The 20,843-nt window shown below is 38.5% G+C and overlaps 2 long non-coding RNA genes and 1 other non-coding gene across 4 annotated transcripts; 2 read left to right on the top strand and 1 right to left on the bottom strand.

The window, feature by feature from the left end:
- Positions 1-5,038: 5,038 nt before the first annotated feature.
- Positions 5,039-5,144, bottom strand: LOC122039173. The gene has a single exon (XR_006128062.1). It is a non-coding gene; the product is annotated as a small nucleolar RNA R71 (small nucleolar RNA).
- Positions 5,145-9,489: 4,345 nt separating this feature from the next.
- On the top strand, positions 9,490-12,568 carry LOC122004094. 2 transcript variants are annotated; one of them, XR_006118215.1, is made up of 4 exons: positions 9,490-10,086; positions 10,162-10,224; positions 10,547-10,791; positions 12,488-12,568. It is a non-coding gene; the product is annotated as an uncharacterized LOC122004094 (long non-coding RNA). The 2 variants fall into 2 exon arrangements; XR_006118214.1 differs by lacking the exon at positions 12,488-12,568 and having other exon boundaries at positions 9,926-10,086; positions 10,547-10,855.
- Positions 12,569-12,633: 65 nt separating this feature from the next.
- LOC122004087 lies at positions 12,634-13,304 on the top strand. Its single transcript, XR_006118213.1, has 3 exons — positions 12,634-12,734; positions 13,075-13,223; positions 13,288-13,304. It is a non-coding gene; the product is annotated as an uncharacterized LOC122004087 (long non-coding RNA).
- Positions 13,305-20,843: the final 7,539 nt, after the last annotated feature.

The following is a 20,843-nucleotide window of genomic DNA, read 5'->3' as shown; positions in this document are numbered from 1 at the left end:
GAGTGAGGATATCTCTGCATCCTGAGCCTTTCTCTGTTCTTGCACTTGTAGAAGAGCAAACTCTCTTGATGCTGAATTTTGAGCCTGCTCAGAAAGAAAGATATTGTGAAGTCTTTCCACTTTCTCTAAGACAATGTTTTTATGAGAAACATCTGAAATAACTTTGTCTTTTAAAGCAGTTTCCACCTAGAGGCTGGAGTTTAACCGATCTACTTGTAACTCCAAGATTTTCCTTTCAAGCTCTTTGTTTTCCAATAATTGTTGCCGGTGCTGCAGTTCCTTCTTCATAGTCTCTATTTATTGAGTCTGTAAAGCTATCTTCTCTCGTAATTGAGTAAGATCAATGTGGGAAGGAGGAAGAGCAACTTTCAATGCCTCTACTTGGGCCCTTAACTTGCTGTTATCCTTTTCCAAAGCAATGAGCAGCTGGTCTAGATGAAAACTTGAGGCAAAGAATTAAACAAAATAATAATGCAGTTAGAGGGGATGATAAGAAGTTAACAACATATAATTAAAAATATTTACAGCAGAAGTTTAACGGCTATGACTATCAACGCGGCTTGAGATACTGGTGCCCTTTAATAGTTCTTGGCTATGTAGCCAAGATTCGGCCAACATGCCTTGTAGTTGTATAGATCCCCAAATAGGAGGATCTGAGGCTTGCCCCAGTTGAGAGGGCAAACCCAAAGCTTGCCTAAAAAGAGGTGTGGGGACAGAAGGGGAAGAGGGTCGTGTAGAAGAAGAAGGAAGAGAGGGAAGGGAAGTAGTAGAAATGGGAACAATAGAAGAAGAGCTAGACGGGATGAAAGATGTCAAAGCAAGGAGAGTTGAGTCAGTTGTTGAGGTCTAGATAGCTGATAGCCCTGGACTCGGAGAAGATCTCTTGCAGGGTGCTCTTTTAGTTCGCGGTCCAGAGGCCATAGGAGGTAAGACCAAGGGAATAGGTGATGTACGTAACTATTATGATCATTTATGCATGTTTTAACGCACATTCACGTACTTTATTCATATATATTCGTTTCATGATTGCCTCTTTCGTCTTGTATTCATTATATATAATCTTTTGTTCGGATATCTGCTCTTTGTTTGGTTTTGTGTTAACAGGGATGACTTTCGGAGAAAAAACGACGATTATCTACGCACTGAAATAAGCCAAAGAACACGGCCATGCAACACACGGTCGTGTGACCAGACAGAAGAGAGCAGTGCACGACCGTGCTGTTGGGACTTTCGGGCCGCAAAAATCGCTTTTTGCGTTGCGGAAACCCCGAAGTTCCATGCCACCGGATCCGTGTGAAGATTAAAATTTTCGTATACACGTTTTCTAATCCTAGATCTACACTAGATCTACATGGTAGAGAAGTTATACCTTTGATGCGAAGCCCTTCGCTTATCCAGCTCGTCCAAAAGTTTGCCGGATCTCAAGGGTGTCAAGTGAACACCCCTCTATGTGTATCCACACGAGCAAAAAATGGAGAAGAAACCTTAGAGTGTGCTAGCACTCTTGAAGGTTTCGGCCAAGGTGGAGGAGAGGGAGAGAAGAAGATGAGAGGAGGAAGAAGAAGGAGTGAATGAGCACACAAAACATTCAACACCACTTAAAGTGGTCGACCACTTCAAGAGGGGTTTTTAAACTCCATGGAATACCAAGAGTCACAACTCTTGATCTCCCTCATGAGGTGGCACACACATGTACTATCCTTGATGATATGGAACATCATCATTGACCCACTCTATGCCAACTCACAAATGAGGTGGCATTGGTCAAGTAAAACTTGACCTTTCATCTTCCCTTCTCAAATCAAGTCAAACTTGATCTCTTCTCTCCCATGGTTGATCAAATCTAACCATTTGATTCAAACCAATTTAATTTAATGTATCTTTATCCATTGAATTAAATTGACTCAATGAATCCAAATCTAATTAGACTCATTTAACACATGAACCAAATTGAGTGCAACTCAATTAGTTTAATTAGGATTACTCTTAATCTAATTTGGTTCATCACATGAACCTAATCCTCTTGGTTCATCATATGAACCTAATCTCCATCTAATTGCCCTTTGTGTGTGACCCTATAGGTTCTTGTAACGTTGGCAATGATCCTAAACTCATTTAGAAGCATAAGTAATAAGCGGTATCTATCAACACATCATTACTACCCAAGTTACAAGAATGTTGAGATCCAACATCATCTTGTGACTACTAATTGTGACTCTTCACAATATATGATAATGTCCTTCTATCATTGACATCTACATTGATCAATTTGAGGCATAGACGGTGTTATCCTCTGATTAATCTAAATCTTGAACTTCAAGTAGACTCATTATAATCAAATGAGCTCAATATCTCATATTGACTCATTTGGGCATGACCATGCACTTAGTGGTCTCACTCTATCAAAAATAATGATGTCACTCCCATTATATAGGAGGGATAGATCTCATCTACATCACTCACATCTCTGCGCATAAGTTGTTATATACCCAGTAATCGCCTTTATAGTCCACCCAGTTATGGGTGACGTTTGACGAAGCCAAAGTATGCAACTCCTTATGTAGGGAACCATGGTGACTTCATGTCCAAGGACTAATAGTCATATTAATAGCCACATGATAAAGTATATGACACTCATATAACGATCCATGATACTTTCTCATGGTGGGTCATTCAGTATATATTCTCCAATGCATACTCATGTGTCAACTTGATATCTCTATATCTATGACTTGTGAGATCAAGTCATCGAGTTGACCTACATGCTAGTCTCGTCGCATTAACATTGTCCCTGAATGTTAATACCTGACTAGGAATGATTAAGAGTAGTATTCTCTATATCATCTCACTATCGATTCAACCAATCGATTGATATAGATAAGAACCTTCTACTCAAGGACGCTATTATACTTAGTTATTTGGCACCAATACAAGTAAGTATAATAACCAAAATAAATGCCTTTATATACATAGGAATATGCTACAATGAGTCCATACAACAATCATTATATGATTGGATCTAGGGCTCTAACTAACACGTGCACCCTTGCACGGCCGTGCGGTCATGGCAGAGGCGGAGCAGTGCACGGTTGTGCACCCTTGCATGACCGTGCGACCATGGCAGAGGCAAAGCAGCACACTACTGTGCATCATTGCACGGCCGTTCCTAAGAGAGCAGAAGCCAGAGACCACACGACCGTGCCAATCAGCACGACCGTGCAGCTTCGCCAGAGGAGAAGATGGGCGTGGTCGTGCCAACCTTGCACGGTCGTGCCACGGGTCGTGTGGCGTCCATACCCTAGCTTATAAAAGGGTCAATAAACCTATTCTGGGGGATCTTTTGGTTCGGGACTTCGTCCCTCCCCTCGGGGAAAGCCGTAGAGCTTCATCCACCGCCCGTCCCTTCACGATCCGTCCATCTCCGGAGTAAGGAGGCATCCCCAAGACATCGGAATCATCGGCAAGAATCTCTTCTTCCCTTTCTTCTCACACCTAGGGTTGTAAATATGCTTTTCTTTATATTCTAGGGTTGTTCTTCCCCCACAATAGAGTAGACGTCCTCTTTTAGGATTAGGGAGTATTTGTAATGTGATGGAGATGTAGAACTATGTAGATTCACTTTGTTTCTATACGATGACTTGTTAATGTCTTGTTCATGCTTGTGTGAGATGTTTATATTTCTATTCTTTGATTGATTGATGTGGAGGATTGTTGATCCCGCAAAGGAGATACCTTAGAGCGTATTGACCAAGGTACCCTAGTGATAGGGGTAATCCTTTCTGGACGTCTAAGACGTTCCCTCATAAGGAGAGACAATCCCTTAGGAACTGCTGCTCTCGTAAAGAGAGTGCTCTAGATCGTATACCCGAGGGGCCCTAGTGACAAGGGTAACTCGTTCACAAACGTCTAGGACATTCTCTTGAAAGGAGAGGCAATTCCTCCATAGGAAGTAGGTAACCGTACGGAACCTCTACCCTTATCCTTATTGTTCTTTACTAGATATGTATCCCAGTGATCTACCGAGGCGCCCTCGTGACAGGGGGGTTAACCGTTATAGGATTTCACAGGGATCGTCTCTACGTGATACTTAGGGATACTAGTCAATCTAACTTCCTGCAAGAGGATTGACATAGAGGATGAAAACTAAGCAATCTATGTAGTATCTCCTAGTATTATAATAAAATCGAAATCCTAGAATCCATCTCCCGAAACTCATTCCCTCCAAGATCAGTTCTCTCTCTTCTCACTTTCCTCTTCTCTCTCTCTTATTCTCTTTTCTCACCAATCTTAGGTTTGTCTAGATAACGTACTTTGCAATATCTCTAGTGCTTAATCAACAGTCCCTGTGGATTCGATATTTTTATTACTGATGATGAAACCATACACTTACGGTTGCATAACAAGTTTTTAGCGCCGTTGCCGGGGATTGTTCGCATTAACATTAGTAGATTAGCAATTTAGTTAACCTAGACTTGTGAATAGTTTTTGTTTTTCCATTTTAAATTGCAATCTGTTTTCCATATACATAATCAAAAAAAAATCTACATTTTTTTCCTAGCAATTTAAATTCTACATTTTGTTTCTTGTTTTTCATATAGCATTTCTTTTCTTATCTTTAATTCTTCATTTTTATTTTTACTCATTTTATTTCGATGAGCACTAACATGTCAAGCAGGGCCTTAAGAGATTTCTCGGCACCTATTTCTGTAAGATTTATGTCTCCCATTGTGCAGCCTCATATTGAAGCGGAAAATTTCCAACTAGACCCAGAGTTAATTTCCATGATACAATGTCACGAATTTGGAGGAGAAGTATCAGAAAGTCCTTATATGCATCTTCAGACATTTCTAGAGCTTTGTGATATGGTGAATTGTGAAGGAGTATCAGCAGATACAGTTCGGTTGATGGCATTTCCCTTTAGCATCAAGGATAAAGCAAGGACTTGGTTATATTCTCTCTATTCTCAAAGCATCACAAGTTGGGAACAATTGGAGCAGCAATTTCTGAATCATTTTTTTCCCTCCAAGCACAACAATCTATATGAGGAGTTGCATCACAAATTTTGCTTAGGTGTATGGAGAATCATTATTTGAAGCATGGGATAGATTCAAGAGTCTACAAAGACAGTGCCCTCATCATGGTTTGGAGAAATGGCTGATTCTACACATATTTTATAGGGGAGTTTCTTTTTTAGATAAGTGTTTGTTAGATTCATCAGCTGGAGGTTCTTTTATGGACAAGAGTATAGAAGAAACTTATACATTGATTGATCAAGTGACATTGAACCTCCATGGATGGTCGAGCAAAAGTTGGATTGAATCTCCCTCAGAAATTCAAGAAGTACAAGCCATATATACAAGAGAGCCTGACAAACAAAATGCAGTTCAACCACCTAAGAATGTTGAAATTCAGAAGTCACAGAATGAGGAGTTCAAACATTTGGGGGCAAGGATTGAGAGCATAGTTTCAAAATGGTTCAAAGAAGATCCCCCTCCTACACAAATAAGATCTAGTGAAAATTGTAATGATATTAAGTTGAGGGGCGGCAAGAATCATTAAGAACTTCTGAAAAATGACTTGTATAGAATTGAGGAGAAGAACAATAGAAGATCACAAGATCTCAGTTTCATTACTCCAAGAAGTTCACAAAGACCACATGTACCCTTCCCTCAACGATTGATCACACCAACATTAGATAAGCAAATTGGACCTCCTCTGCATGCTCAAAGGGAATATGGAGAAAAGGAAGTACATTTCCCAAGACCTTCACTAAAGGTTCCTTTTCCACAAAGGCTAGTGAGGGTCAATGAAAATGAAGACTTTGGCAAATTCTGTGACACTAATATGGTTGAGTGTAGATTTCTGGATGTATATGAATATGAGGACTCTTCAGATGAGGATTGTGATGATAATACAGTGGATAACAAATTTTCATATCTACCTTCTGGGTTTACAAGGTGTTATGATGAAATTGAATTTTCAGATGATGAATGTATTGAGGTATATCAACTTAAAAATGCAAATGAAGTCAATGATCCTCTTATAGTTGATTCTCCTGTTAAAGATATAGACATTGATTTATTTTTCAATGCTTGTGTTGATGATGATGATTTGGAAGAATGTGTAGGGAGCTGCATTGTGGAAGCAGCATCTCAAGGATCACCTCCTTCGTCCACACAACCCTTAGAGGTAAGAATTGCAAGGGTTGAACATGTTGTGGACCAATGTGTAGGGACTCATGTAGATATGGGTGAGTCCCAAAAATCACAATCTATTATATCACCAACACCTGAGCTAGAGCCAGACCCATCAATTGATTCAGAAGAGGTCACATTGACATGTTTAGAAATTTCAGGTATCTCTCAGCAAAATAAGGTTAGTATTTCTTATGATCATTTGGAAAATTTTATAGAGGTATCTATCATTGACTTTGTTGGATGTGATTCAGTTTTTATTTCTTATCCTGCTTATCTTAATATGGTTATGGCTCTATCTTATCTAATACGTTTGTGGGAGATTTGCATTTTCTTTGCATGTGCAGATTTTCATAGGGCCTATAATTGGAAGCTCGATCTGAACCATCTTCGGCCACCTGAAAGAACTTCAAACAAGACGAAGATGGAGAGAGTTATACTTTACTTTGTAGCTCCTTTGATGAAAGCTCTCTCCATAATAAGAGCCCTTGGTAGGAGGGTGCTGAAATATCTTACCCCTCCTAGAGCGAGATTTCGATGAATCTAATGAGATGGTCGAGCTAATGATCTTAAATAAGCGCTTCTTGGGAGGCAAGCCAAAATTCTTTCTCATTTTTGTCTTTAGTTATTTCTTATTTTCATTTCTTTCCTCATAATAAACATGTATCCTCTACTTAATTTTTGTTGTCTATCTTCTTTTATAGGACTCAAAGATTAGGAGGAGTGCAACTACATGATGGAGAAGTTAATGACATGGATACTTGGCACGCATCATTTGGTAACTTCTCTTACTTTTAATCTCCTCTACTTTATTTTTAGTTTTCATTGGGACAATGAAAAGTTTAAGTCTGGGAGGGTGCATTAGATGCATTTGGTTTTTATTTTTGTTCTCTTCTTTTTGCATAATAAAATTTTTGCTAGTTGCATCTTACATCACATCATGATTGCTTGTTCCTTATTGTAAAATACTAGCACATTTATTCTAGATTTTATGTGTTACTTATGGTGCTAGTATGTTTAGTGATATATCTTTTTCTATCTTTGATAGCATGAAGTGAGCAATATTTTTACTATAGAGTTTAAGTATTGGCTTTGTTTTAGGATCTCTATACACTATGCCTATTTTGATGGTTGATAACTCTAAAATAGTCATGATTCATAGAATTGGACTAGTATTTGTGTTTCTATGGTGACCTCTCAACTATATTTTGGTTACTGGATAAACTCAAATCATGTAAGCTCATTTGGAAAAATCAATCCCAAAAAAAAAAAATTAAAAAAAAATGAAGGTTTGTTCAAGTTTGATACTTTGCAAACATTCAAAGAAAAAAAAGGGATAAAAAAATAGTTATCGTGAGTAGAAACTAGCAATTCACCCCTTTGAGACCGAGTTAGGTTACTGTGGAAATAAATGCTATGTTTCTCTTGATATTGAGTATTCCTTTGAGACCTTGTGTAGACGATGCATAACATTTTTTTGAGGGGAACGAACCTTGCGTGTGGCAGGTAAGTGCCTTTCGCCGGAATCATAAGGAACACAATTTTATGATGACTTGACTAGACTTAGGGATTGCAACTTGATAAATCTAGGCCACTTTTGCACTGAGCACGGAGGACTACTACTTAGGTCATACTTAAACTACTTTTGTATCTTGCTCACCAATGAAATCATTTGATAGAATTAGATTGACTTACTAGAGATTATGATGCACTATCTAACCACATAAATCTAGATTGCGGGTTTTGCTTGAGGATAAGCAAAGGTCTAAGTCTGGGGGTGTGATGCGCGCAAATATTATGATCATTTATGCATGTTTTAGCGCACATTCACGTACTTTATTCATATATATTCATTACATGATTGCCTCTTTCGTCTTGTATTCATTATATATATTCTTTTGTTTGGATATCTGTTCTTTGGTTAGTTTTGTGTTGACAGAGATGACTTTCGGAGCAAAAACGGCGATTATCTACGCACCAAAACAAGACAAAGAACACCGCCATGCAACACACGGTCGTGTGACCAGACAGAAGGGAGAAGTGCACGACCGTGCACCCTTGCACGGCCGTGCGACCATGATCACTACAAGAAAATCTGCATTCAACAACACTCAAACGACAACGGTTTTATACCAAATCGTTGTATTTTTACCTTTTAACAACGGTTTTAACAAAAACCGTTGTCTTTAGCAATTTTTTTTGGCCTACGACAACGGTTTTTAAAAACCGTTGTCTATTTATGTTTTTTTGGGGCTACGACAACGGTTTTTAAAGGCTACGACAACAGTTTTTGAAAAATGTTGTCTATGTGCGCTTTTTTTGGGATTACGACAACGGTTTTTGAAAACCGTTGTCTATTAAGTGTTATTGAATAGCGTTGTTTTTCTTCTTTCGCCGCTTTTTCCCCTTCGCAATTTTTTGCCGCTGCTGCGTTTTGTCTTTCCCTCTCTCTGAAATTTTTTGCCGCTGCATTCTGCCCCTTTACCTTCTCAATCCCTAAAACCTCTCACTTGCTCTCTCGTTTTCTATGGTGATGGTGAGCGCGCAGCTGTGGGATTGGAGTAGAATGGAAGGCTTAGAGGTTTTCAATGCGTGGCGATCTTTGTCGACGCGTCCTAAACCTCATCGCATACCTCTGATCTGCAGCCACGGATTGTACCAACCGCGACCTCGACGACCTTGGAGCACTGCTAAGATCAAGCAGCACTTCTGTTTTATTCCTCTCTCGACTCGATTGCTCCTTTGTCCATCGCACGCTTTCATATTCTTTGCTTTTTCCTTTTCTTCTACAGATCATTTGAAGATGGAGGGCGATCTCCTTTCCATGGCTTCCACTCAGCGCTTGAAGTTATTCCAGGGAAGCCAGGCTTTTCCCTCCAACCTCCACCTCTATCTTCTGTCAAAACTAGGCATTCTGCGAAATTTAGGAGATAAAGAAAGCTGGTAAGCGAAATGAGTTCTTGGTGGAAGGGTAACTATCCTACAGCCAGGTCCAATGGTGACTCTTCGAGGAGGAATTCGACAACCACTGAGGAACAGAAGCAGACGAGAAGGACAAACACGTTCTACGGACCTTTGGAATCACATTGGCATTTTCCGGAGCCTGAGAAGAAGAAGCCCCCTTTAACTTCAAAATTGACCTTCAGGTCCTTGTAGAAATCGCTCACTAAGGTCAGCAAAAGCAATGCATTTCCAACGATGTTCCAAGGCGTCCACGATCCGAATGAGGAGAAAGTGGTGAAGTCGTTGAGGGACACACTACTATCGAAGGGCCAGCTACCTGAGAAGTATGATGACTACCATACACTTCTCCGGTATGGCTAGAATACATTTGTTAAGTAGCTGGAAGAAATTTCTCTTTTTGAATCCTTCTTATTATTATATTGATCATACATGTCCTAGTTCTATATCGTGTGAAAGAATTTTACTATTGATGCTATAGCTTTCTATTCTTCTCTGCAGATTTTTGTGATTGCGGAACTTCAACATGTCTAAGGCAGAGATCATGTTTGTTAATATGCTCAAGTGGAGAGATAGTTCTGGTGTTTATCTTATTGCAAAAGTAATATATTCCTGACATGTTTTTCTCCCTATGGGTTACTATGTGGGCATTTCAATTCAACACCTCACGACTTTTACTGACTTTGACACAAATATGATGAAACAAATAACAATTTTCATCCAATTTCTACAATAATATTTCTGCCGAGATCTTTTTCCTTGCAAACATTAAATCAAATGACAGATTAAAAAAATGTCTTTTAAATGCTGGTTTTTTCTAAATAATGCTTTCATTTTTTTCAAACATAACCATGATGATCCATGTGAATATACATTCCTTTGCAGGTTTTGGATTCTTTATAGGGCCAAGCAAGATGGACCAGTAGTCTTGGTAAATTACCTTACTATGAATATCATCCTATACCTTGGTCATCTCAATATAACTGTTGTACAAACACCTATTCAGGGTTGGCGTCATCCTTGGGAAGGGCATGGAGATCACTCACATGATCATGTGCCTGAAGACAAGGTATTATAGTACAAGCATGCCTTAATTCATCTACAATTTCCCTTTTGTTTGTGTATGTATAAGATGCTTCCAAAGCTTCAATATGATTATTGTTGACAACAGGTGCTTATTCATGAATAAGCTCCAAGCAGATTCAATTTCCCTATAAGATGTATGTTTGGATTCATGGTATAGACTAAAAGATTATTGTTGTGGCACCTTTACCTTAGAAGTGCTAACAAGCTCAATGCACATGATGAATCTCTTTGCTATCCTTTCAAACTGCTAATTTCTAGCTTCAATATGCATTGACATTGACCTGTTATGCTTGGATATCTTCTAGGTGTAGATGTTAGAACATCCAAGATATGCGAACTTGGAATATTGAATTATAGAGCTAAGCGAGTGCTTTGGATTGCCCTCCGCCAGCTTGAAGTAATTGAGACCCACAGTGGATATGGTTCTCATCACACATCTTTCCTGTAATGAATTAAGATTGTCTGCTACATTTTTGACCTGGCTCTGATCCATTAGATCTGTGTAACTATGCTGTAAGATTTCACAGTAGAACGAGAGACATGTGAGAAGGTGATTTCTTTGACTCATTTAATTAGATCTAGTCCTTTATTTGCTAATACTTCCCCATACTGATTTTTTTTAAGCATGTTAGAATTGTGAAGAATTTCTAATTATATCTGTGTGCTACCTTTCTCATAGTTTATTGCAATGTGTGATAACTATTAGATGTTGCTATTCTTTTTCTCCATTATGTAGTCCTTTGATTAATATTTGCCAATTTTCCATAGTTTTTCACTTTAAGATCTTTCAAGCATCTAGTGACAAGTGCAAATTGGTTAGCATCTAGTGACATCCTTGTGTGGACTTTAGAGATTAAAGATTGATGTAATTAGCATGTTTTTCTGGTGCTATAATCCAATGATATAATTTATTCTTCCAATGCGAGTAAACATTGTCAGATTCCTTTATACTCCTTTATGTATTAGATTTCTTATGATTATTTCTTATTGCCTTCTCATTTTTCTAATTGTAGAGATCGAGCGAATCAAAGAAATACTTGCAATGCCGAATGGAAAGGTTAGTTTGCATCTAGTTTAACTTTTTCCCTCTTAATGGAATATTCTTCAGATAGAAATGAGTGCAAAATAAGTCTGTTAATATCTTAGTTGTCTCAGAAGAAGTCTATTGTGTCACTTGTGCTGGGCTAATATATAATTTACTTAATTCTATATTTTTCCTTATGCTTGACGTTATAATTGTTCCTCTTTGAAAGTGCCCTTAATCTTAGTCCTTAATCTCCTATTGACTTTATTCACAGATTATTAGTCTTGATGAAACGCATACCTCTTGGGCGCTTGACAGATAAGTAGATTAGAAGTCTTTGTTTTCTTAAACACACTAATGGTTTTATTTTGTTTCTAGAAACTTGATGGCGAAACAAGATCTGTCAGAGCTTAGTTAGCTTAGTTTATGCAATGCTACAATAGATTTATCCGAGAATCCCTTGATCTCTCCTTTAAGATAATAATTGTTGATTAAGAATCACCCACTAGTGGGAATTACATGAAGCCCTTGATCAAGTTGTATTCGCTATTGCTTGAATAAGTTGATTAAAGTTGCAAGTTGAGCCTGCACTTTCACTAAGACTAGAAATTTTATCCTTTAATCAAGTAGTAGTTTCTTGATGGAGTTTATTTAGCATATGAAACTCATTTAAGATTTATGTTTGTTGTTCAATACTTTTTTGACCTCATACTTGTTATAATTTTTGGTTTATAATGCATTGGACCTTAATGTAAAAAGGCAGATTGTCTACCTTATGGCTCCATTTGTGATAGATGAAACTTTACAAACACCAGCAGATGTTGTGAAAGGCACATCCTTATAACAGGCAACCACTCTTTATTAGACTGCAGATCAACCTGCAGCTTCTCCCAAACTTTGCTCTTGGCGTTTAAGACGCTGTTTGGTTCGCCTGAGTATCCCAGAAAGGTCACTCGTTCACCAACCTTGGCTGATGATGGTGGATCAACTAACTCAACCTGGAAACAAAATGAATTCATTAGTCGTTCTTGATGAATGATCACATGTAAAGATGATAATTTCCCAGGTAAACCAACCAATATTATAATACTAAAAAACTAACAGGTTAGTAAAAGCAAAGACTTGTAAGAATGGAGGCAGAGTTAACGACTTAACTTTGTGTGGTCATCGTTTGATGCAGCCAAGACCATTGCTTGTGACTTAATGCCCCTCATGGTTGCAGGCTTCAAGTTACAAAGGACACAAACCTTCCGATTCTGCACCAGTGATTTAGAGAACATAGGAAATTCACATCCAAATGGAAGAAAAATTGAAAAGGGAAGCAAAATAAACCTGCATTTCCTTAAGAGGAATATATTTCACCAGGCCACTAACAACTGTTCGAGGGGATTCTTCACCGACATCAATTTCTTCAACATAGAGTGAATCTGCATCTGGGTGCTTCTGAACTTTTTTGATGAGGCCAACAGGTATGTCAAGTCTTGAGACAGAAATTTCTGTTTCAGCAGACTTCGTTTTTGTACTGCCAGAAGGCTTATTATGTTGTTTCTTAGAATTTCCTACAGCAGGTCACATGAGAAACTTATTGAGCTCTAGGATAAGCTTTAACTTCATTAAGTCGAGTTTTATTAATACTTCAAAACTTGGAAAACCATTTACATTAATACAACACTAAAAAGTAGCTTCATTTGCAGGTCTAGGATAAACCTTCATGAAACTTTCTCCTTGTATCAAAAATTGTATATGGTCAAGAGTTACTAGTGCTTCAGATAAAGATGAACTCTTCTAATATATGTTTATATTTTGTAGGTTCTATTGACAAAGTTTTATGTTGTGGTTTTATTTGCCGATATGAATGGGGTACTTGAAGAGTATGATTTATCAAATCTGTTATTGTGATTGTAGCAACTACATTTCTCCAAATTTCAGCTATCAACCCTGTTTTACGTCTTCTACAGGTATTATATTCTTCCCTTTTATTTTTGGTGCTTTGCTCACATACTTTGATTCACAAAAATCCAGAATGTTGGAAAAGGTTGATATGGAAGAATCAACAAGTGAGAAAGAGGAGTCCGATGAAATTCTACAAGTTGAAGATTTTGATGGGGCTTGAGTTGACAATAATTACTTGCAATCCTACATGGCATGAACCACCATCACAAGTTTCTAGTCTTTTGACAATTATTCATTAGTTGTAAATGAAGTTTATTTGTTTATTTGTATTGGGATAAATTTTATTTGAATATTAGACATGTTTTTTCTTTTGTGATTGTAATATAATTCTTGTATAAGTAACATTTTGAATGACATTGATATGGAAAATATTCTTTCTTTTGTGATTATGATTCTTTATTATATATTTATATTGAAATATGATATATTGGTATTAAAAGATAATAATTTAAAAGACAATGATCTAAAACTGTTGTTGTTGTCTATCACCCTCAAAGACAACGGTTAAAAACCGTTGTCAAAGCCCCAAAAACGGTTGTAAACTAGCAGTGTTAATAAAAAATGCTCTAAACAACAACGGTTTTAAACCGTTGTCTTTTCATTCAAAGACAACGGTTTAAAACCGTTGCAAAACTGTTGTCTTTTCATTCAAAAGACAACGGTTTAAAACCGTTGTCGTAGCCTCCACTTTTAACAACACTGCCAGTTACAACGGTTTTAAAGGGCCTACGACAACGGTTTTTAACCGTTGTCTTTTAATGTTTTTGTTGTAGTGGATAGAGGCGGAGCAGTGCATGGTCGTGCACCCTTGCACGACCGTGCGGCCATGGCAGAGGCAAAGCAGCACACGGCCGTGCATCATTGCACGACCGTGCCGCCCCAGGCCGAGACAAAGGAATGCCCGACCATGCATCCTTGCATGGTCGTGCCTCAGGGAGCAGAAGCTAGAGACCACACGGCCGTGCCAATCGGCACGACCGTGCAGCTTCGCCAGAGGAGAAGATGGGCATGACCGTGCCAACCTTGCATGACCATGCCACGGGTCGTGCGGCGCCCATGACCTAGCTTATAAAAGGGTCAAGAAACCTATTATGGGGGATCTTTTGGTTCGGGACTTCGTCCCTCCCCTCGAGGAAAGCCGTAGAGCTTCATCCACCGCCGTCCCTTCACGATCCGTCCATCTCCGGAGCAAGGAGGCATCCCTAAGACATCGAAATCATCGGCAAGCCTCTCTTCTTCCCTTTCTTCTCACACCTAGGGTTGTAAGTATGTTTTTCTTTATGTTCTAGGGTTGTTCTTCCCCCACAATGGAGTAGACGCCCTCTTCTAAGATTAGGGAGTATTTGTAATGCGATGGAGATATAGAACTATGTAGATTCACTTTGTTTCTATAAGATGACTTTTTAATGTCTTGTTCATGCTTGCTTGAGATGTTTATATTTCTATTCTTTGATTGATTGATGTGGAGGATTGCTGATCTTGCAAAGGGGATACCTTAGAGCGTATTGACCAAGGTACCCTAGTGACAGGGGTAATCCTTTCCTGTCGTCTAAGACGTTCCCTCATAAGGAGAGACAATCCCTTAGGAACTATTGCTCTCGTAAAGAGAGTGCTCTAGATCGTATACCTGAGGGGCTCTAGTGACAAGGGTAACCCGTTCACGAACGTCTAGGACATTCTCTTGAAAGGAGAGGCAATTCCTCCATAAGGAAGTAGGTAACCGTACGGAACCTCTACCCTTATCCTTATTGTTCTTTACTAGATATGTATCCCAGTGATCTACCGAGGCGCCCTCGTGACAAGGGGGTTAACCATTACAAGATTTCACAGGGATCGTCTCTACCTGATACTTAGGGATACTAGCTAATCTAACTTCCTGCAAGAGGAGTGACATAGAGGATGGAAACTAAGCAATCTATGTAGTATCTCCTAGTATTATAATGAAATCGAAATCCTAGAATCCATCTCCCGAAGCTCATTCCCTCCAAGATCAGTTCTCTCTTCTCACTTTCCTCTTCTCTCTCTCTTATTCTCTTTTCTCACCAATCTTAGGTTTGTCTAGATAACGTACTTTGCAATATCTCTAGTGCTTAATCAACAATCCCTATGGATTCGATATTTTTATTACTAACGACGAAACCGTACACTTGCGGTTGCGTAACAATAGGTTGAGAGGATGTAAAAGCAGTAGTAGTCAGCAGGGAAGCAGAAGCAGCTGAAACAAAAATAGGAGAGGAAGGAATAAGTAGACCCGGTCTCATCATATTAAGAGAAAGGTTGGGGATAAGGTGAGTAGGGGGCATTATTTCCTTACCTCTCTCATAAGAAATAGCTGAAGGAACAATGGGGGTCTGCACGAAAGTACCAAAGGTATCACGAAAGGAAACCTCTTTAGTAAGCCTAAGTTTCTTGTGTATGACAACAAAAGGTTGTTCCTCTTCCGGGGAAGCAAGAGCTTCCGCTGCTTGTTCTTCTTTAGATAACAAACCCAAAGTAGAAGTAGTAGGATTAGCTCGATGAGCCTGTAGCAATTTTTCTCCAAATTGTTTCAAAAAAGATTTGGTCATAGTTGTATTCTTGTACATGAAAGCAGGTAGAAGAGCATCAGCTAAAATATAAGAATTAGACGTTAGTAGAAAGAATAATTAACAAATAGTTGACAAACATAGTCAAGAATGTCTGGATATACCAAAAGGGACCTCCAAGGGAGTTTCAATGGGGCTTAGTTCAAAGGGAAACATTAGACCCTCAACAATTAAGGCCGATAAACAAAATTTAGCCCCCTTTAACTTGGATAAGGCTGAGGAGACAGAGGGATCAGTAAGGAGGTTGTTAGTACTAGGAACGAGAGGGAGATTGTATATCTAGTTGATAGGAAAAGGAGAGGGAGAAGGAAGACGTATAAAGAAAAATTTGTGACACCATTCCTCTTGAGGAGGAATCCCACTAAACAAAATAGCTTTAGGGCGAGACCGAAACTTAAAAATACTAATGTCTACTTGGTGGGAAATGAAGAAGTGATGAAAAAGGCGAGGGGATAAAGGAAAATCTAGTAGTTTGGATACCCCAACAAAACCCACAAGGATAGAAAAAGATTGAGAAATAAGCTGATTAAGAGGAATATCAAAGTAGATATTAACATCAACAAAAAAGGGATGAAGAGGGAATCGGAAACCTTGTAAAGCTTGAGCCCAAAAGATAGATATACTTCCTGGAGGAGGGAGATGCGAACCATTATGAGAGGAAGGGTGAACCATATAGGAGGGAAAACCGTAGTTCATTTTCAATTCCACCTCCTCTGAATCGATAAGGTGAGAAGCACATGAAAGAAACCACGTTGGGGAAGAAGTGGCCATGGCTGAATAATAGAAGGAAGGCGAACAAAGGAAGAAGAAGAGGAAAGGATAGGCTGGGAGCAGAAGATAGCATCTTAAACCTTTTTCCCTTCCTCTATGTCTTATACCAAAAACCCTTAAACAGAGATGGAAGAAGGACTGAAAAAAAGGAGAAACCCAAAGACCAATGATAGTTCGTGCAGAATTTAGGTACAAAAGAGGGTAGGAAAAGAAAAAGTATAAACCCAACAAAGAAGAACACACGGAATTATAACTACCATAAAGAGGTGATATCATCGAGGAATGGAATCAAATTCAAAAAGAAGGCTGGATCCCAAGGAGAGGGTGATAAGCTCAGCAATTATTCTCGGAAAGTGTGATAGGTTTTCCTCTCTTTCGCACCTGATTCTTAAAAGATTCAAGGAGGTATGGGGGAAAATCGGTCGGGTATAAGGTCGATCGGGTAGCTTAAGACTACCTATCTGATTAAACAATATACCTGGACAATTATACTAGATCGGACGAAATCTAGTTAAGTATAAAGTACCAGACGATATTTACAAACATAATGGTAAATCAACAGATTATAATAGATTGGTCGAGATTGATGGTATTATAATGTACTGATTGAAAATTAGGACCTTATTTAAATATAGTTAGCTAATAGCAATAGACCGGGCAATATTTGACATGTTAGGATAAGGTGAACAAGAGAAAGTCAGTTACGAAAAGGGGATAAATTCAGGAAGGAGGCAGTAAACCACCATAAATAAAAAAACAAAACAAGTTTGATGAAAGGGGAAGAATAATTTTAAACATATAAATACGAAAAGATAAAAGTATTAAATAAGCATATAAACCAAGTAGTTGGGTACATTCATTAACACAAATTTTTTTTAAACGAATAAGAAGTTTAACTTTACAAAAATAAACCAGTTTCTGATAGGAACTGTCATAACAAGTCATAGTTAACTTTATAGTAATCAGGAGTAAAGTAAAAGGGTTATTCTATAGATAATTGAGGAAATAAATTATCAGGCTTATTATCAATCTTGCGTCGATCCAAGAAGTTGAGAGGAGGATTATGAGACAGGAAGCCTTTCTCCCATCAATGACTCCTTCAGCTCCGGCAGTAAAGCTACCAAAATAGATTTTACAATTGGCCTATTGAAGTCAGTAGATTTGATTAGGGTTGTGGCCCGCTCCTTGAAGCGATCATCTTCACCAGCTTTGTAAACAACTAGGGCTGTTTGAGAAGACTTCAATTCGGCATCTTTAGTGGAGTCCTCTATTTTAGTTGTGTTCAAGGAGACGTTTAAAGAAGTTATTTCATCCTCTTTCAAATGTAAAGTTTTGAGTTTATCAGCTAATGCAGACTCATAATTAGACTTTAGTTTGTTGGTCTCAGTAATTTGTTTCTCTAATTTGGAAGATAATTCAGTGTTGAGGTCCATAGCCGATTTAAATTGAGATTGAAGGCTCTCAAGCTGGGCTTCATACTGTTTCATAGATTCTTCTGAATGTTTGGTAGAGGACATCTCAACAACCTGTTGTTTAAGCTTCTCGTTCTCTGAATATAAGTTGTTTATTAGTCGAGCTAGACCCATATTGGCCATCCATCGCTAAGAACATAAGAATGAGTCATAAAATAGTTAGGGATAAACCATAAAGAAGTAATAGTAAAAATACCTTGGTTTCCTCATGGGAAAATTGATCGATTATCTCAGAAGGGGTAAACCCTCCAAAGAGGGGGCGAATTTCCTCTTGAGCAGTAGTAAAAGAACCTCCCAACAATACAGGGAGGACGGGAATAGAAGAAGAACTCATAGAAAAAGAAGAGGTTGGAATAGAAGGGGGAGCGAAAACCAAATAAGAAGAGGATGAAGAAGGTAAAGACCCAGATTCTGGTCAAGATAAGGGAAAAGTAAAAGAAGTACCACTGGGGCCAGTACTGCTAGAAGAAGGAGAGGAAGAGAAAATAAGGGAAGGATAAAGATCAACCAAAGTGGGCTCAGTAGAGGGAAGGGTAGTAGGAGCAAAACCTTCTGAAAGTAACTTCTCAACAGAAAGGATGAGTCTCCTTTTGGAAGGGGGAGCTCTGGTGAGTTTGCGTCCCGGGCGTTTGCCAGGGGCAACCTCAGCAGGGGATTTTTCTGAGCTTACAGGGGATGTCAGCTCGATAATAGGAAGAGAAGCGGTAGGTAAGGGAGCAACAACCACTGACGAAGAAGCAGCTAGCAAAGGGATAGCAGAAGTTTCTGTAGGAAGGCCCTCAGAAACCTCAGGAACCACCTGGGTGCTGGAAGCTTCGACCAGAGGAACCGAAACTCCAATTGAGGGGGTTTGATTAATTGTAGCAAAAAGCTCTTGTTTTTTAGCATGAAGTTTGACCTCTTCTATATGCAGCTCTTCATCAATCAGAGCAGCATAAAAACCAACCACTACACAAAATGGAAGAAAAGCTTTTAGTTAGTAAAAGTTAATAGGAGAAGAAACAGAACTTTACCTAAGGAGCCGTGTATCTTAAATTTGTCCGGGCTCAAACTAAACAGATACAGAAGTTTGTTTCATAGCCATTTAATGATAGAAAGGCGACGACATAGCAACTTTTCATAATAAAGGGGAAAAGAAGGGTGAAGATGAAACTCCTTGATATCAGGTAAAGGAGGCAAAGAAGATCTCCAAGCATGAGACCAAGGAATAGGTCCGGGAAACTTTATAAAGAAGAAGCGAGATTTCCAGGCTTTAAGAGAAGAAGACATATCATCAAAAAGGACCATCTTAGTACGAAATTGGAAAAGAAAAACACCTGGCTCTGCCCCCTTTGGATAAGAAAACATGAAAAAATTTTGAGGAGTAGGAGGAATATCGAATATATGAAACAACATGTTGGCGCCACACAAATAACGAAAAGCATTAGGAGCAAATTGTTGAAGAGGAATGTCAAAGTATTGGCTTACATCGATTAGAAAAGAGGGAATGGGAAACCTTAAACCCCCTATTAACTAATCCCTGAAGAAAGTTACGCAGTTGACAGGGGGACGGTGAGGATGCTCATCTGGTTTAGGGATTATGATATCATAGTCCCTAGGAATTTCGTATTGTCTGCGAATAGAAAGCCTAGCATCCTTGTTGAAAGAGGATGAAATTTGAACATACCAGGGGGCAATTGCTTCTTCAGCCATAGATGGAAGTAAGGATTAATAGAAAAACAAGTTACTTACTGAGGGTTAAAAGAGAAGATCACTGGAAGAAGGCAATCGCGAAGATTGATCAAAAGATTACAGTAAAGAAGAAATGCTAAGGCAAGGAAGAAGGGGCAAAGTCGACAAGAAGATGAAGGGTTTAGGGTTGAGAGAACATACAACCACCGTTAGATCAGAATATCTTTTTTCAACGGACACCGTTGATTATGGAAGCATGCAAACGCTAGCATTACAAAGACGAGGGAAAAGACACGCATTATATGGCTAATAATGGGCATTTAGGATGGATACGACAAATCGAATCATGTAGGGGTTGGTGATGCCTCGTTGTGTGCCTCCAACATTATCTTACCATTGAGGGGCCAATCATAGTCAAGGAAATTCTGGAAAGAGGGCGCCGTTTACCAAGTGCAATAAAGAAGGATGGAAGGGGATAGTAATGTTAGAGTGTATACTGAAAGCCTAAGCTTTTGTAGACATTTATTTTGAATAAAGAATTACATTTGGTCAAATTATCTACATTTATTTGTAGTTGTTCAATTAATTTATATTGTAGATAACATAGTATGTGGTGTCACATACAGAAGATAATGTTATTAGTACCTTATAAATTATAAACAGTAGCTCACGACCAAGATGGAAAGGAACAAACCATTGGAAGGTCGTAGTGTAATTAGGTATTAGTTTATCTTAACTATATAATTACACTAGTACACTTAGAGTGTATTGAGTAGGACCATTAGAGGTCGTTTCATTTATACTGACTTTATAAATGAATAAAGACCTCAATTATTATGGAAGTGTGTGCTCTTAATCCTAATATAATAATAAGCACATATATTTGATTTTTTTTTTTAATTTATCAATGGGTGAAATTTAGTTTGATAAATCAATAAGCCTGATAAGTTGGGAAATGATATCACTTATAGTGTGTGTTGTTGATTATAAAAGGAAACTGTGTCCTAGAAATCTAGGTTGAGAATGTCCCCAAGAGGAGCTCATAAGGATTGTCATGTTAAACCCTGCAGGTGGACTTAGTCCGACATGATAATAAGGTTGAGTGGTACTACTCTTGGACTAAGAT

The sequence above is a fragment of the Zingiber officinale genome, chromosome 1A (genome assembly GCF_018446385.1).
Source record: "Zingiber officinale cultivar Zhangliang chromosome 1A, Zo_v1.1, whole genome shotgun sequence".
In the NCBI taxonomy this organism is placed as follows: Eukaryota; Viridiplantae; Streptophyta; class Magnoliopsida; order Zingiberales; family Zingiberaceae; genus Zingiber; species Zingiber officinale.
The sequence above is the reverse complement of the archived record's forward strand: the minus strand, read 5'-3'. Positions and strand labels throughout refer to the sequence as shown.